Here is a 19112-nt window from a genome sequence, read left to right as displayed (position 1 = left end):
CGGTTCTGCAACCCAACAGCACAGACACAGACTTCAGAGGATAATTCAGAGGATAAAAGCCCATGTTACACCAACACTCCGCAGTCTGCATTGGTTGCCGATCCGTTTCCGGTCAGAATTCAAAGTGTTGGTTATGACCTATAAAGCCCTTCATGGCATCGGGCCAGAATATCTCTGGGATCGTCTTCTGCTCCACGAATCCCAGCGACCGATTAGGTCCCATAGAGTTGGCCTTCTCCGGGTCCTGTCAACTAAACAATGCCGTTTGGCAGGACTCATGGGAAGAGCCTTCTCTGTGGCGGCCCTGACCCTCTTGAAACAGCTCCCCCCAGAGATTAGAACTGCCCCCACCCTCCTCGCCTTTCATAAACTCCTTAAAACCCATCTTTGCCGTCAGGCAAGGGGGAATTGAAACATCTCCCCCGAGCCTTTACAATTTATGTATGGTATGTTTGTGTGTGTGTCTGCTTTTAATAATGGGTTTTTTAGTGTTTCTCTTAAATTATTAGATTTGTTATATATTGTTTATTATAGCTGTGAGCCGCTCCGAGTCTACGGAGAGGGGCGGCATACAAATCTAATAAATAAATAGATAGATAGATAGATAGATAGATAGATAGATAGATAGATAGATAGATAGATAGATAATCAGAACTTCAATTACTGCCAACCTGCCTTCCATTGAAACAAAAAGAGGGTCGTGAAAATATTTACTATATTTAAACATCCCAGACATAGTTGTTCCAACTCCTACCCTCAAAACGATGCTATAGAGCACTGCACACCAGAACAACTAGACACAAGAACAGTTTTCCCCCCGAATGCCACCACTCTGCTAAACAAATAATTCCCTCAACACTGTCAAATATTCAATAAGGCTGCATTATTGTTACTATCAGTCTCCTCATCATTCCTATCACCCATTTCTTCCCACTTATGACTGTGTGGCTGTAACTTGTTGCTTGTATCCTTACAATTTATATTAATATTGATTATCTCCTGATTGCTTATTTGTACCCTATGATAATGATTAAATGTTATGCTTCATGATTCTTGACAAATGTATCTTTTCTTTTATGCACACTGAGAGCATATGCACCAAAGACAAATTCCTTGTGTATCTAATCACACTTGGCCCACAAAGAATTCTATTCTATTCTATTCTATTCTATTCTATTCTTCCATTCCATTCCATTATTCTATTCTATTCTATTCTATTCTTCCATTCCATTATTCTATTCTATTCTATTCTTCCATTCCATTATTCTATTATATTCTGTTCTGTTCTATTCTATTCTATTCTTCCATTCCATTATTCTATTCTATTCTATTCTATTCTATTCTATTCTTCCATTCAATTATTCTATTCTATTCTTCCATTCCATTATTCTATTCTATTCTATTCCATTCCATTCCATTCCATTCCAGTCCAGTCCACTCTACTCTACTCTACTCTATTCTAGTCTACTATGCTGGACATGAGTGAAGATAGTCCTCAAATTACAAGTTTGAAGTTATAGCGGTACTGAAATGTGTGACATTGACTGTTTTTAAGACTTATGACTGTTGCAGCATCACTGTGGTCATGTGATCAAAATTCAGATGCTTAGCCATTGTCCAGTATTTATGCCAATTACAATGTCTTGGGGTCATGTGATTCCATTTTGTAGCCTTCTGACAAACAATGTAAACGGGGAAAGCAGATTCACTAAACGAACGTGTTAACAACTTAAGAACTGCTGTCATTCGCTTAGCGACTGTGGCAAAAAGGTCGTAAAATGAGGCAAAACTCGCTTAACAACTGTCTCGGTTAGCAACATACATTTTGGGCTCAATCGTGGTCGTACGTCGGGGACTACCTATACTCAGACTCCACAGGAAAAAACAGTTTTAAGAAGGCTTTGAAAAGCTCTGAGAATAGGAATATATTTTGAGGATGTTCATGAGGACTAGTGTATGGGCGGAAAATGCAGTCCCTGCTGTCATATCTCCTGATAGGCACGGATCTTCAGCAGGCTACCCAACTTCTGTAGCCATAACAGTTTTATTATTACAGTCAGCTGCCGCAATTAAATGCAATTATAACATAATTAGGATGAAAAGATATGAACAATTATTAAATAAGTTATTATAAAATATCTAAAATATACAGAGTTAATTTCCTAAAGTACTGAAATGATTAAACAAGTTATCAATCACTTAAATAAAAGGCCTGGAATACTTTTAAATTTTAATTCGGTGGTGATTTTTTTAAAAAAGTGTGCTAATTGATAACTCTACTAATGGAGACATAAATGAATGTAAACGTGCTAGCAAACTTTGACCGCTACTTAACATTGCAAAGTCATACAATGTTAAAATTAAACAATGAAGGACGTTGCCTCCTAAACATGGAAAACGCATAAGCGGTGGAAGTGATGTGCCGGTGCCTGGAGGCTGTTGGGGCCTGGATGGGTGTCAACAGACTCAAGCTCAACCCGGATAAGACGGAGTGGCTGTGGGTTTTGCCTCCCAAGGACAATCCCATCTGTCCGTCCATTACCCTGGGGGGGGAATCATTGACCCCCTCAGAGAGGGTCCGCAACTTGGGCGTCCTCCTCGATCCACAGCTCACATTAGAGAACCACCTTTCAGCTGTGGCGAGGGGGGCGTTTGCCCAGGTTCGCCTGGTGCACCAGTTGCGGCCCTATCTGGACCGGGACTCATTACTCACAGTCACTCATGCCCTCATCACCTCGAGGTTCGACTACTGTAATGCTCTCTACATGGGGCTACCTCTGAAAAGTGTTCGGAAACTTCAGATCGTGCAGAATGCAGCTGCGAGAGCAGTCATGGGCTTACCCAGGTATGCCCATGTTTCACCATCACTCCGCAGTCTGCATTGGCTGCCGATCAGTTTCCGGTCACAATTCAAAGTGTTGGTTATGACCTTTAAAGCCCTTCATGGCACTGGACCAGAATATCTCCGAGACCGCCTTCTGCCGCACGAATCCCAGCGACCGATTCGGTCCCACAGAGTGGGCCTCCTCCGGGTCCCGTCAACTAAACAATGCCGGTTGGCGGGCCCCAGGGGGAGAGCCTTCTCTGTGGCGGCACCGGCCCTCTGGAACCAACTCCCCCCGGAGATCAGAACTGCCCCTACTCTTCCTGCCTTCCGTAAACTCCTCAAAACCCACCTTTGCCGTCAGGCATGGGGAAACTAAACATCTCCCCCTGGGCACGTTGAAGTTATATATGGTATGCCTGTATGTGTGTATGTTAGTATAGGGGATTTTCTTAAACTTATAATATTTTAATTAATTGGATTGTATTGGATTGTTTTTCACTTGTTGTGAGCCGCCCCGAGTCTTCGGAGAGGGGCGGCATACAAATCCAAATAATAAATAAATAAATAAATAAATAATAAATAGCCACTGCGCCTGTTAGAAGGAAGAAAATATAATTGTCATCTGTATTACTATGGATTGATTATTACTAGGATATTTGTACTTGGTTCAAGAGTATGAACTACATGGTCTTCCATTGGTTTGCCATTCTTTCTCTCTTCCAGAATTGCTGAAGGTTAGAGATTGAGAATACCTAACATACAATCTCTTATGTGTGTTGAACACAAAGTATTGGCAAGGTATTTCAATATACGGTGGTACCTCTACTTACAAACTTAATTTGTTCTGTGACCAGGTTCTTAAGTAGAAAAGTTTGTGAGATGAAGCAATTTTTCCCATAGGAATCAATGTAAAAGCAAATAATGCGTGTGATTGGAGAAACCACAGGGAGGGTGGAGGCCCTGTTTCCTCCCAGGAGATTCCTAGAGAGGCCCATGGAGGCTTCTCCCTGCCTTTTCCGGCCCTGTTTTCTCCCAGGAGATTCCTAGAGAGGCCCCACGGAGGCTTCTCCCTGCCTTTTCTGTCCCTCTTTCCTCCCAGGAGATTCCTAGAGAGGTCCAACGGAGGCTTCTCCCCACCTTTTCCGGCCCTCTTTCCTCCCAGGAGATTCCTAGAGAGGCCCCATGGATGCTTCTCCCTGCCTTTTCCAGCCCTCTTTTCTCCCAGGAGATTCCTAGAGAGGCCCCACAGAGGCTTCTCCCCACCTTTTCTGGCCCTCTTTCCTCCCAGAAGATTCCTAGAGAGGTCCCACAGAGGCTTCTCTCTGCCTTTTCCGGTTACAGTTTCGGAGGGTCGGGTTTGTAAGTGGAAAATGGTTCTTGAGAAGAGGCAAAAAAAATCTTGAGCACCCGGTTCTTATCTAGAAATGTTCTTAAGTAGAGGCTTAGGTAGAGGTCCCACTGTACATGTCAACTCTAAAGCTGGCCTGACTGAGATCATCTTAGAAGCTTCAGTGTTGTCACAATAGTGCTGATGGATGGGGTGGTGGTGGAATAGAGATAGTTGGGGTTTTGTCGTTTCCCTTGAGAACCAAGAACATTCCCACAGCTGAAAAGAGGAGGAATAAAGTTTCCAAGCAACTGGAAAGCACCTTGATTGGACCATGTGACTGATTGTTTGGGAAAGTGGGAAAAACTTTACCATTGGTTAATTGTTTTTACTCTTAGGAAATTTCTCCTTTCTTCTAGGTTGCTTCTGTCTTTGATTAGTTTTCATCCATTGTTTTTGTCTTGCTTTCTGTTGCTTTGGAATATAGGTTGACCCCTCTCTTCTTTGTAGCAGCCCCTCAAATATCGGAAGACTGCTATCAGGTCTCTCCTGGTCCTTCTCTTCACTAGACTAGACAAACTTAATTCCTGCAAGTATTCTTCATATATTTCATATAGGTTCGACTACTGTAATGCTCTCTACATGGGGCTACCTTTGAAAAGTGTTTGGAAACTTCAGATCGTGCAGAATGCAGCTGCATGGGCTTCCCCAGGTATGCCCATGTTACACCAACACTCCGCAGTCTGCATTGGTTGACGATCAATTTCCGGTCACAATTCAAAGTGTTGGTTATGACCTATAAAGCCCTTCATGGCATCGGACCAGAATATCTCCGAGACCGCCTTCTGCCACACAAATCCCAGTGACCGATTAGGTCCCACAGAGTTGGCCTTCTCCAGGTCCCGTCAACTAAACAATGTCAGTTGGCGGGCCCCAGGGGAAGAGCCTTCTCTGTGGCGGCCCCGACTCTCTGGAACCAGCTCCCCCCAGAGATTAGAACTGCCCCTACCCTCCTTGCCTTTCGTAAACTCCTTAAAACCCACCTTTGTCGTCAGGTATTGGGGAACTGAGATATCTCCCCTGGGCCTATACAATTTATGTATGGTATGCTTGTATGTATGTCTGCTTAATAGTGGGTTTTTAAAAATATTTTAAATTGTAAATTATTAGATTTGTCATGAACTGTTTTTATTGTGTTGTGAGCCGCCCCGAGTCTACGGAAAGGGGCAGCATACAAATCTAATTAATAATAATAATAATAATAATAATAATAATAATAATAATAATAATATAATTTTAGCTTACAGCTGCCTACTCATTCCTGTTGCTCTTCTCTGCACTTTTTCCAAAGTCTCTACCTCTTTTTTTTTTTTTTAATAATGTGGTGACCTGTGAGAATGTTCTCAAATAAATATACCCAGAATTGTGTGCTAAGAGCATGAAGCAAAGTTCATTTCCCACCAGGGGCCTATTGACTCATCCAACCACTATTGCGCAAAAGAAGAATAAGGAAAGCGTAATAGATTTCATTTCATTCCAGAAACTGCTGAATAAAAGCATGAAAATAGAATAGAATAGAATAGAATTTTTATTGGCCAAGTGTGATTGGACACACAAGGAATTTGTCTTGGTGCATATGCTCTCAGCGTACATAAAATAAAATATACATTTGTCAAGAACCATGTGGTACAACACTTAATGATTGTCAGAGGGATCAAATAAGCAATGAAGAAGCAATATTAATAAAAATCTTAGGATATAAGCAACAAGTTACAGTCATACAGTCAACATGGGAGGAAATGGGTGATAGGAATGATGAGAAAAACTAGTAGAAATAGAAGTGCAGATTTAGTAAAAAGTCTGACAGTGTTGAGGGAATTATTTGTTTAGCAGAGTGATGGCGTTTGGGAAAAAACTGTTCTTGTGTCTAGTTGTCTTGGTGTGCAGTGCTCTGTAGCAACATTTTGAGGGTAGGAGTTGAAACAATTTGTGTCCAGGATGTGAGGGGTCAGTAAATATTTTCCCCGCCCTCTTTTTGACTCGTGCAGTATACAGGTCCTCAATGGAAGGCAGGTTGGCAGCAATTGTTTTTTCTGTTATAAATTTTTTAAAAGATAATGATTCTACCAATTTTTTTAAAAAATGTTATAAGTTAGAAATGGGGAAATGGCCAATGTGACCTACTCAGAAGTAAATAGCACTTAGTACAGTAGGGTTTGTTTTGGTCAACATGCATGGAATTATGTTGTCGTAGTGTCAATGATAAGGTCCTTGAAAGTTGGGCTCAGAATTTCTGTTGCTAAACAAGTTGATCAGTGAATCATGTCCAGTTTTATGACCCATTTTGCCATGGTGAAGAGAATTGTAGCCGTCATTTAACGAGTCGCGTTATCCTTCTGCAAATCCTGTATTCCCTGTTTGATTTTGCTTTTTGGAAGCTGTTGTGGTTAGCTCTGGCCCAGCTCCTGCCCCAAGGACTGTGGATGTGGGGGAGACATCCACATGCTGCAGGCCTGTTTTGCTCCCCCCCCCGGTGGAATATGATGATGAAAGCTCCTCTGACCAAGAAGACATGAGTGAGAGGGAGGAAGAGAGTGGGGCAGACAGCTCAGAAGGAGATCAATTATCTCTCTCCTCCTTGGATTCAGAACAAGAGTTAATGATACAGCCACGCATGCGGAGAGCGATGCATAGGCAACAACAACTGAGAGATTATTATCAAAGAAAATGAGGCCACCTGTGGTTGGGTGGGGCTGTGGTAATTAGTGAGGCTGCTATAAATAGCAGCCTGTGGGTTTGGCCATTGTGGAGGATTATCTGATCCTTGTGTTTCGTGACTGCTTTGCTGACTTTGACCTTTTGTGTGCTTATTTTCCCCCGCTTTGAAACTAAACCAGAGCAAAGTGTGTGTCACTTTGTGAAAGAAGAAGGACTGTGAATTGCCTCACAGCTGCAAGCTAAGTATCACAGAACTGATAAGGGACTTGTACAAATTACCAGTTTGTTTGGAGACGAGTGCTCTTTGCTCTACCAAAAGAGGGCTTAGGTTAAGTGAATTTTCATTATAAAGAACATTGTTTTGAATTTTCAAACGTGTGTGTGTCTGAAATTTGTACCTGTGAATTTTTGGGAGGAGTCTACCAGAGAGCCCGACAGAACAGAAGCCAAGTGGGAAGATCGCAAACGGTGATCACTTGAGTCTAGGGTACTGCAACCATCATAAATACAGTGGTTAGAATGCAGTACTGCAGGCAAACTCTGACCAGCTCAACGTTGACTCAGCTTTCCATCCTTCCAAAGTCAGCTAAATGAGGACCCAGTTTGTTGAGGGCAATATAATGACATTGTCAACCACTCAGAGAGTGCTATAAAGGACCATGGAGTGGTATATTAATCTAAGAGCTATTCTCATTGCTATGCTGCTTGCCAGATGTTCAAATTTTCATCATGAGCTTGGGGGATGCTGCAACAATTGGAAGTACATCAGGGGTGGGCTGCTGCCCAAATGGAAGGGGGACGCAGTGCGGATTTACCCAAGAAACATAGAAACATAGAAGTCTGATGGCAGAAAAAGACCTCCTGGTCCATCTAGTCTGCCCTTATACTATTTTCTGTATTTTATCTTAGGATGGATATATGTTTATCCCAGGCATGTTTAAATTCAGTTACTGTGGATTTATCTACCACGTCTGCTGGAAGTTTGTTCCAAGGATCTACTACTCTTTCAGTGAAATAATATTTTCTCACGTTGCTTTTGATCTTTCCCCCAACTAACTTCAGATTGTGTCCCCTTGTTCTTGTGTTCACTTTCCTATTAAAAACACTTCCCTCCTGGACCTTATTTAACCCTTTAATATATTTAAATGTTTCGATCATGTCCCCCCTTTTCCTTCTGTCCTCCAGACTATACAGATTGAGTTCATTAAGTCTTTCCTGATATGTTTTATGCTTAAGACCTTCCACCATTCTTGTAGCCCGTCTTTGGACCCGTTCAATTTTGTCAATATCTTTTTGTAGTTGAGGTCTCCAGAACTGAACACAGTATTCCAAATGTGGTCTCCCCAGCGCTCTATATAGCGGGATCATAATCTCCCTCTTCCTGCTTGTTATACCTCTAGCTATGCAGCCAAGCATCCTACTTGCTTTCCCTACCGCCTGAACACCCAATTTGCACCAAAAGATGTTGCAAGAATATGCAGGGCGTCTTTTTATTTATTTATTTATTTATTTTATTTATTTATTTATTTATTTTGTCCAATACACTATGAGAATTTTAGTGGGTCTTCTTTGGGCAGCCTCTGCATTCTTCCCGAAAGTGTTTAAAAACCCCAAAGTTGGTGATTCTGCTACAAACAAAAGTGTCTAGGAAAAGTATAAGGAGATGAGATCTGGAATTAATTCCATGTGATCTGGGTTTCTGCCTCCCCCTCCTTTCTGAATGGCTGTCGTATTATTCTCTATAACAGAGGTCTTCATAGCTGGCTGGAGAATTCTGGGAGTTGAAATTCACAAGTCTTAAAGTTGCCAAGTTTGGGGACCCCTGCACTAGAAAAATAAAACGAATAATGCTTGAAACCTAATGTTTGGCCAGAAACCTTGATTTTGTTTGGTGGTCTGCAGGAAGGAGGGTTAAGACTGTTATGTGGAATGGAGCATTTTGGGATGTTCACTTAGGCTGTGAAAGTATCAAGGGACACTTTAGATTGTTGCCTTTGAGTAAGTGATTATTTGGTGATTGGGCATTTTAATCATGAAGGCACCTTTATGACAATGCTCAAAATATGCTTTCAATGGGTATTGTTTTGAGGTTCTTGGAAAATCCTTGGTCAAGTCACATGTTTGTCAAGCCACTCCCACCTGGGGTCACATGGCCGGCAAGCCACTCCTATCTGGTCACATGACCATCAAGTGACACCCACAAGCCGCTCCGAGTCTTCGGAGAGGGGCGGCATACAAATCTAATGAATAATAATAATAATAATAATAATAATAATAATAATAATAATAGAAAAATAGAAGACTGACGGCAGAAAAAGGCCTCATGGTCCATCTAGTCCAGTGTTTCCCAACCTTGGCAACATGAAGATATTTGGACTTCAATTCCCAGAATTCCCCAGCCAGAATTCTGGGAGTTGAAGTCCAGATATCTTCAAGTTGCCAAGGTTGGGAAACACTGATCTAGTCTGCCCTTATACTATTTTTTTTTATTTTATCTTAGGATGGATCTATGTTTGTCCCAGGCATGTTTAAATTCAGTTACTGTGGATTGACCAACCACGTCTGCTGGAAGTTTGTTCCAAGCATCTACTACTCTTTCAGTAAAATAATATTTTCTCATGTTGCTTTTGATCTTTCCCTCAACTAACTTCAGATTGTTCTTGTGTTCATTTTCCTAATAAAAACACTTCCCTCTTGAACCTTATTTAACCCTTTGACATATTTAAATGTTTCGATCATGTCCCCCCTTTTCCTTCTGTCCTCCAGACTATATAGATTGAGTTCATTAAGTCTTTCCTGATACATTTTATGCTTAAGACTTTCCACCATTCTTGTAGCACTTTGGAATAATAATAATAATAATAATAATAATAATAATAATAATAATAAGCCACACCCACAGTGTGGTAGTAAAAATTTGGATAGCCCTTCACTAAAGTGCGTGTACCGGTTGCAAGTCACTTTCTTCACTGCTGTTGTAACTTTGAACCGTTACTAAGTGAACGGTCGCAAGTCGAGGATCGTCTGTAATTTTAATTCATTACAAGTTAATCTTTGAATTTAAGCCTCTCAACCACTTTTGTGCTGGCATTCGCAGTGAAGGTCATCAGAAGGGAAAAAAAGAGAGGGTTCTAGCGCCTTGATTATCAAATTAAATTGGATGGGATGGGCGGCATGCAATAAATGGAATATCTGAGAGTAGAGGGGAATCTATTTTTGAAAGGCTTTCCCACCCTTCCCCATCTCTCTTAAGCCTAGATGCTCGCTACAACTTTAGCACCACACACTCACACACTGCCGCCGAGTGTACACCCACCCACACACGCCTGTTGTGGTTTCTCTGCTCAGATGGAAATTGCTGCCTGGAACTGAGGAATCCTGGTGTGTGAGGGGAAATTAATATGCGCCGTTTCCACCAAATGGAAATGAAGGCATAACACTTTATTTCCATGATTAGTTGCGCTGTGTGTGAGCTTGCAGTACGAGGAGGGAGATTGTGATCTCGCTGTATAGAACGCTGGTGAGACCCTGTTTGGAATACTGTGTCCAGTTCTGGAGTCCTCACCTACAAAAAGATATGGATCAAATTGTACGGGTCCAAAGATGGGCTACAAGAATGGTGGAAGGTCTTAAGCATAAAACGTATCAGGAAAGACTTCATGAACTCAATCTGTATAGTCTGGAGGACAGAAGGAAAAGGGGGGACATGATCGAAACATTGAAATATGTTCAAGGGTTAAATAAGGTTCAGGAGGGAAGTGTTTTTAATAGGAAAGTGAACACAAGAACAAGGGGACACAATCTGAAGTTAGTTGGGGGAAAGATCAAAAGCAACGTGAGAAAATATTATTTCACTGAAAGAGTAGTAGATCCTTGGAACAAACTTCCAGCAGACGTGGTTGGTAAATCCACAGTAACTGAATTTAAACATGCCTGGGATAAACATATATCCATTGTAAGATAAAAGACAGGAAATAGTATAAGGGCAGACTAGATGGACCATGAGGTCTTTTTCTGTCGTCAGTCTTCTATGTTTCTATTACTTGAGGGACCGTCTCTTGCCACATGAGTGCCAGTGACCGGTTAGGTCCCACAGTCTCTGCCTCTCTGTTGGTTTGGTTTGCAGGGTTTTCCCAGTTTTTGTCTTTTTTTAAAAAAAACACCTGTGCAAATTAAAACACCTGTGGTCGGGCGGTAGGAAAAGCAAGTAGGATGCTTGGCTGCATAGCTAGAGGTATAACAAGCAGGAAGAGGGAGATTGTGATCCCCTTATATAGAGCGCTGGTGAGACCACATTTGGAGTACTGTGTCCAGTTCTGGAGACCTCACCTACAAAAAGATATTGACAAAATTGAACGGGTCCAAAGACGGGCTACAAAAATGTTGGAAGGTCTTAAGCATAAAAGCATTAAGCTCCCTGATCTACAAAAATAAAAATGAAAAATCCAAAAATGAATGTTCATTAAGTGTCAATAAACAGTCAAATTTCCATTAAGTATGTATTAGATGAGATCCTCAAGATCCCCATGGACAATTGGTGGGCCACTGTGTGACCCAGAATGCTGGACTCGATGGGCTTTGGCCTGATTCAGCAGGGCTCTTCTTATATTCTTATTTTAGACATATACAATGTTATGTACTGATGCTGTGTTTTTTATTTATGCATCTTTGAGTTTTTTATTTATGCATTCTGAGTATTGTATTGGCAGTTCTGTGTTAGCAAAAACTTCAGAAGAAAAGGATTTAGGGGTAGTGATTTCAGACAGTCTCAAAATGGGTGAGCAGTGCGGTCGGGCGGTAGGGAAAGCAAGTAGGATGGTTGGCTGCATAGCTAGAGGTATAACAAGCAGGAAGAGGGAGATTATGATCCCGCTATATAGAGTGGTGGTGAGACCCCATTTGGAATACTGTGTTCAGTTCTGGAGACCTCACCTACAAAAAGATATTGATCAAATTGTACGGGTCCAAAGACGGGCTACAAGAATGGTGGAAGGTCTTAAGCATAAAACGTATCAGGAAAGACTTAATGAACTCAATCTGTAGAGTCTGGAGGACAGAAGGGAAAGGGGGGACATGATCGAAACATTTAAATATGTTAAAGGGTTAAATAAGGTCCAGGAGGGAAGTGTTTTTAATAGGAAAGTGAACGCAAGAACAAGGGGCCACAATCTGAGGTCAGTTCGGGGAAAGATCAGAAGCAACGTGAGCAACGGGTCCCGTCAACTAAACAATGCCGCTGGGCGGGACCCAGGGGAAGAGCCTTCTCTGTGGCGGCCCCGGCCCTCTGGAACCAACTCCCCCCCAAAATTAGAATTGCCCCCACCCTCCTTGCCTTTCGTAAGCTACTTAAAACCCACCTCTGCCACCAGGCATGGGGGAAATGAGGTACTCTTTCCCCCTAGGCCTTTACAATTTTATGCATGGTATGTCTGTATGTATGATTGGTTTTTATATAATGGGTTTTTAACTGTTTTTAGTATTGGATTTTGTTATATACTGTTTTATTGCTGTTGTTAGTCGCCCCGAGTCTGCGGAGAGGGGCGGCATACAAACTAACTAACTAACTAACTAACTAACTAACTAACTAACTAACTAACTAACTAAATAAACAAACAAACAAATAAACAAACAAATTAAAAAAACAACATCATAAGAACATAAGAACATCAGAAGAGCCATGCTGAATCAGACCAAAGCCCATCGAGTCCAGCATTCTGTGTCACACGGTGGCCCACCAATTGTCCATGGGGATCTTGAGCAGAAAGAGAAGGAAAGACCATCCCTTTCCCTTGACCCCCAACAAATGGTCCCCAAGGGAATCCTGCCTGCACATATTGCAGTAGAAGCAAACAGGACCAGAACTTCCTTACCTCTCTTCACCAACACTTGTCTCAAGTAACGTCAGCATCTTCCAAAACTCTTTGAACTAAATTTCCCATTGCATCATTTTTCTTTGTCCTCAAGTCAACGGGGTCATCTTTGACAAGGATGTTGACATCGCCCATGCAGTCTACACTGGCAAGGAAATGATTGCAAATCCACATTAATAATTTAAGGTTTTCTGAATAGAAAGTGAGTGACATAGGGGAAGGTTTGGTAGGGAAGGTTTGCCTATTTGCCGATGACTCTAAAGTGTGCAATAGGGTTGATATTCCTGGAGGCGTCTGTAATATGGTAAATGGTTTAGCTTTACTAGATAAATGGTCAAAGCAATGGAAACTGCAGTTTAATGTTTCCAAATGTAAAATAATGCACTTGGGGAAAAGGAATCCTCAATCTGAGTATTGTATTGGCAGTTCTGTGTTAGCAAATACTTCAAAAGAAAAGGATTTAGGGGTAGTGATTTCTGACAGTCTCAAAATGGGTGAACAGTGCAGTCAGGCGGTAGGGAAAGCAAGTAGGATGCTTGGCTGCATATGGGATAAACATATATCCATCCTAAGATAAAATACAGAAAATAGTAGAAGGGCAGACTAGATGGACCATGAGGTCTTTTTCTGCCGTCAGACTTCTATGTTTCTATGTTTCTAAATAATCTTAAAAAAATAAGTTCTATTGGTTTTTGCATACTTCTGCCTGTGGAGAAATAAACATGGCTTTGTCACTCTTGAGTACAAGCTGGAAGTACTTCTTCCAACGTTTGAAAGCTCATTTAATTATCTGCCTCCACTTTTCTCTTCCAGAAAAATAAAAGTTTCGAAAAGTTTTAGGGTTTTTTATTTTTCAGTAGCATCCACAATAGAGATGAATCAAAAGATGATTTATTATCAATAGTGCGCAAGTGAACTTTTGAGCAGAAGCTAACGACAATAATAAAAACAGCATATAACAAATCTAATATTTAAAGTAACTAAAAAAAACCAAACAAGCACACACACAAACATACCATGTATAAATTGTATAGGCCTAGGGGGAAAGGATATCACAGTTCCCCCATGCCGGACAACAGAGGTGGGTTTTAAGGAACTTATGAAAGGTGAGGAGGGTGGGAGCAATTCTGATCCCTGCAGGGAGCTGGTTCCAGAGGGCCAGGGCTGCCACAGAGAAGGCTTTTCCCCTGGGTCCCACCAAACGACATTGTTTTGTGGACAGGACCCGGAGAAGGCCAACTCTGTGGGACCTAACTGGTCGCTGGGATTCGTGCATCAGAAGGCGGTGCCGGAGATATTCTGGTCCGATGCCATGAAGGGCTTTATAAGTCATAACCAACACTTTGAATTGTGACCGGAAACTGATCGGCAACCAATGCAGACTGCGGAGTGTTGGTATAACATGGGCATATTTGGGAAAGCCCATGATTGCTCTCGCGGCCGCATTCTGCACGATCTGAAGTTTCTGAACACTTTTCAAAGGTAGCCCCATGTAGAGAGCGTTACAGTAGTCGAGCCTCAAGGTGATGAGGGCATATTTGACCCCTATGACAATCATTAAGTGTTGTATCTCATGATTCTCAACAAATGTCTCTTTTCTTTTATGTACACTTAGAGCATCTGCACCAAAGACAAATTCCTTGTGTGTCCAATCTCACTTGGCCAATAAAGAATATTTTCTCGCACGTGTAACTCCCTTGCTCATCTGCCACAATGATAAACACTCCTCCACTCGAAACAGAATACCCTACGAAAGCAGACTATCAATCGTAGGTCTAGAAAGCTTAGAACTACGTCACCTAAAACATGATCTAAGTATTGCCCACAAGACCATATGCTGCAACGTTCTACCTCTCAATGACTATTTCAGCTTCAACCGCAACAACACAAGAGCACGCAACAGATTCAAACTTAATATTAACCGCTCCAAACTTGACTGTAAATAATATGACTTCAGCAACCGAGTTGTCGAAGTGTGGAACTCATTACCTGACTCTGTAGTGTCAACCCCTAACCCCCAACATTTTTCCCTTAGACTATCCACGATTGACCTCTCCAGGTTCCTTAGAGGTCAGTCAGGGGCATGCATAAGTGCACCAGTGTGCCTTCCGTCCCTGGTCCAATTGTCTCTCCTTATCTCATTTATCTTTTCTTCCTTTCAAATATGCTCACCTATAATTTTATATCTTTTCTTCTATTCTTTTCTTTACTTATATTATTACATATCTATTCTCTTCAATGTGTATTATGTATTGGACAAAATAAATAAATAAATAAAATAAATAAATAAAATGGAACAAGGCGGATGAGTGGTACGAGGAAAAGCTTTTGCTAGCGCTTTGGTGTAATTATGAACCGTCATCCTCCGCTACCGGAAATGGGCACATCTGCTTTTTCAGGCTGTTGATCCAACTGTGTTGTTGAATGAACACCCTGGCAAGATGATGCAGCTTGGATGTACTCAGCAAAGATGTCTCTGCATAAATATTTACATAATTTTTTTTTCTCCAGGCAGCAGTGCTAGAAACAGCTGTTTTTAACACTTCTCTTCCCTTGTGCAACTTTCTCTCCCCTCCCCTGATCTCGGGAAAGGCAAATTGACTTGAGAATCCCACTGTTTGCTTTCTCTGCTGTTCTCTCTCTCTCTCTCTCCCATTCTCTCGCTCTCTCCCATTCTCTCTCTCTCTCCCATTCTCTCTCTCCCATTCTCTGTCTCCCATTCTCTCTCTCTCTCTCTCTCCCATTCTCTCTCTCCCATTCTCTCTCTCCCATTCTCTGTCTCTCTCTCCATTCTCTCTCTCTCTCCCATTCTCTCTCTCTCTCTCCATTCTCTTTCTCTCTCCCATTCTCTCTCTCTCTCCCATTTTCTCTCTCTCTCTCCCATTCTCTCTCTCCCATTCTCTCTCTCTCTCTCCCATTCTCTCTCTCTCTCTCCCATTCTCTCTCTCTCTCTCCCATTCTCTCTCTCCCATTCTCTCTCTCTCTCTCCCATTCTCTCTCTCTCCCATTCTCTCTCTCTCTCTCCCATTCTCTCTCTCCCATTCTCTCTCTCTCTCTCCCATTCTCTCTCTCTCTCTCCCATTCTCTCTCTCTCTCTCTCCCATTCCCTCTCTCTCTCCCATTCTCTCTCTCTCTCTCTCTCCCATTCTCTCTCTCTCTCTCCCATTCTCTCTCTCCCATTCTCTCTCTCTCTCTCCCATTCTCTCTCTCTCCCATTCTCTCTCTCCCATTCTCTGTCTCCCATTCTCTCTCTCTCTCTCTCTCCCATTCTCTCTCTCCCATTCTCTCTCTCCCATTCTCTGTCTCTCTCTCCATTCTCTCTCTCTCTCCCATTCTCTCTCTCTCTCTCTCCATTCTCTTTCTCTCTCCCATTCTCTCTCTCTCTCCCATTTTCTCTCTCTCTCTCCCATTCTCTCTCTCCCATTCTCTCTCTCTCTCTCCCATTCTCTCTCTCCCATTCTCTCTCTCTCTCTCCCATTCTCTCTCTCTCCCATTCTCTCTCTCTCTCTCCCATTCTCTCTCTCCCATTCTCTCTCTCTCTCTCTCCCATTCTCTCTCTCTCTCTCCCATTCTCTCTCTCTCTCTCTCTCTCTCTCCCATTCCCTCTCTCTCTCCCATTCTCTCTCTCTCTCTCCCATTCTCTCTCTCTCTCTCTCCCATTCTCTCTCTCCCATTCTCTCTCTCTCTCTCTCCCATTCTCTCTCCCTCTCTCTCCCCCATTCTCTCTCTCTCTCCCATTCTCTCTCTCTCTCTCTCTCACACACACACACTCACACTCACAGTTGAAGAGGATTTTATTATTTATTATTTATTAATTAGATTTGTATGTCGCCCCTCTCCGCAGACTCGGGGCGGCTAACAACAATAAAAAGACAACGTAAACAAATCTAATATTAGAAAATAATCTAAAAAAACCCCAATTTAAATAAACAATCATACATACAAACATACCATGTATAAATTCTATCAGCCTAGGGGGAAGGGAAAATTTCAATCCCCCCATGCCTGACGACAGAGGTGGGTTTTGAGGAGCTTGCGAAAGGCAAGGAGGGTGGGGGCAACTCTGATATCTGGGGGGAGTTGGTTCCAAAGGGCTGGGGCTGCCACAGAGAAGGCTCTTCCCCTGGGTCCCGCCAGACGACATTGTTTAGTCGACGGGGCCCCGGAGAAGGCCAACTCTGTGGGACCTAACTGGTTGCTGGGATTTGTGTGGCAGAAGGCGGTCCCGGAGATTTTACAACTATACCGCCTGCGATCTGATCTAAATATAGTTCATATACCAAAATGTCCTTCCTGTTAATAACTACTTCACCTTCAACCACAGCAATACACGAGCCCGTAATGGATCCAAACTCAATGCAAACCGCTCCAAACTCGACTGCAGAAAATACGACCTCAGCAACAGAGTGATTAATGTCTGGAATGTCTACCTGACTCTGTGGTTTCTTCCCCAAACCCCAAAAACTTTAACCTTAGATTGTCTACAGTTGGCCTCTCCCCGTTTCTAAGAGGTCTGTAAGGGGCATCCATAAACCCACCACTGTGCCTACCGTCCCTGTTCTACTGTCCCATTGTCTTCTTTTATCATTACTTTTTACTTATGTTTATACAGACTACTACTATCCTATACATTTTTGACAAACAAACAAATATATAAATAAATAAATGAAAATAAAAAGATCGAACCTAGAATTCTTCTATCCCTATACAGTATCTTTCTTCTATTTTTTTAAAATTCGATTTGTATGCCGCCCCTCTCCGAAGACTTGGGGTGGCTCACAACAGGAATAAAACAGTATAACAATGGAACAAATCTAATAATAAAAACATATAAAAACCCCAATAATTAAAAACCATACAGCACATACACACCAAACATGAAATATAAAAGCCTGGGGGATATGTATTAGTTCCCCCATGCCTTGTGATATAGGTGGGTCTTGAGTAACTTGCGAAAGACAAGGAGGGTGGGGGCCGTTCTAATCTCCGGGGGGAGTTGATTCCAGAGGGCCGGGGCCGCCACAGAGAAGGCTCTTCCCCTGGGGCCCACCAAACGACATTGTTTGGTCGACGGGACCCGGAGAAGGCCAACTCTGTGGGACCTTATCGGCCGCTGGGATTCATGCGGTAAAAGGTGGTTCTGGACTGCCATTTGTCTGAAATGCTGTAGGGACTCCTGCTTGAATAGGGGGTTGGACTAGATGACCTACAAGGTCCCTTCCAACTCTAATAATAATCTAAGTTGTAGAGGAGACAGGAGAGAAATTTACTTTCAAACTTGTGACGCTGATTCATCCTCGCAAGGTAGAGCAGAACCACACCCAGATGAACTCATTCTACTTTATTGTTTCTGTTTTTTAAATATATATTTTAATTCAATAAATTTTTGAGAAGATAAAAAGAATACAATAGAAACAGTGTTGGAAGTGTAAAAAGGAAAGAGGTACGTTTTTCCATATGTGGTGGTCCTGCCCCTTGATACAAAAAATTTGGACAATAACTCATACTTGGCTCTCAGAGATTACGAAAGAGGAAATAGAACTCACACCGGAAGCTATGCTTTTAGGAGTTTGGAGAAAACATTATTCAAAACAAACAATGCTCCTCACAACGCATATAAACACCGCCACGAGAATTGCGATAGCACAACTCTGGAAAAGTGATCAGATACCAACGGAAGATTTAATTATAGATAAGATATATGCATGTGTAGAGATGGACGAATTCACGAACTCAATTAAGGGAAATAAATTAATAGAATCAAAAAGAACATGGCAAAAATGGCACGAATGGGTTCAAAAGAGAACATAAAAGCAACATAATATGAAACAACAGTACAATTGAAACGACCTACAGTTACCGTGTATAATTAATGAACATAATAGATTTTAGAATTTAAAAATATAAAATACAATGTATATAATGAAAGGAAACCGGTCAAAACTTACTGTCAGAATGTTAACTGAGAATGTGTATAATCTGTAATTCAAAATAATATGTGATGGGAATGACATAATAAAAATTAATAAAGAGATTTAAAAAAAAAAAAAAGAAACAGTGGAAATAAAGAAAAACAGTGAACTGATAAGGAAGAATGTAAGAAAAATTAAAAAAAAAGAATAAAAAGGGGAAAGTAAAGAAAAAATAGAAGAGGAGAAGAAAAAATTACAAAACAGATTCTTCTGAACTTTTAAGCAGCAATTATAGATGCATTTATATTTTTCCTTCTATGATTATGTCATAATTCCCTTCTTTCCATAATGTATCATTTCTAATCATCAAACCTATAAATCACAATTTCATTCCCTCCCCCCATTTTTTTAAAAAATATCATCAAGTAATCCATAAGGGAATTCTAGTCACTAAATAA

The sequence above is a fragment of the Erythrolamprus reginae genome, chromosome 7, assembly GCF_031021105.1.
Source record: "Erythrolamprus reginae isolate rEryReg1 chromosome 7, rEryReg1.hap1, whole genome shotgun sequence".
NCBI lineage: Eukaryota > Metazoa > Chordata > Lepidosauria > Squamata > Dipsadidae > Erythrolamprus > Erythrolamprus reginae.
This window is presented reverse-complemented; position numbering follows the sequence as displayed.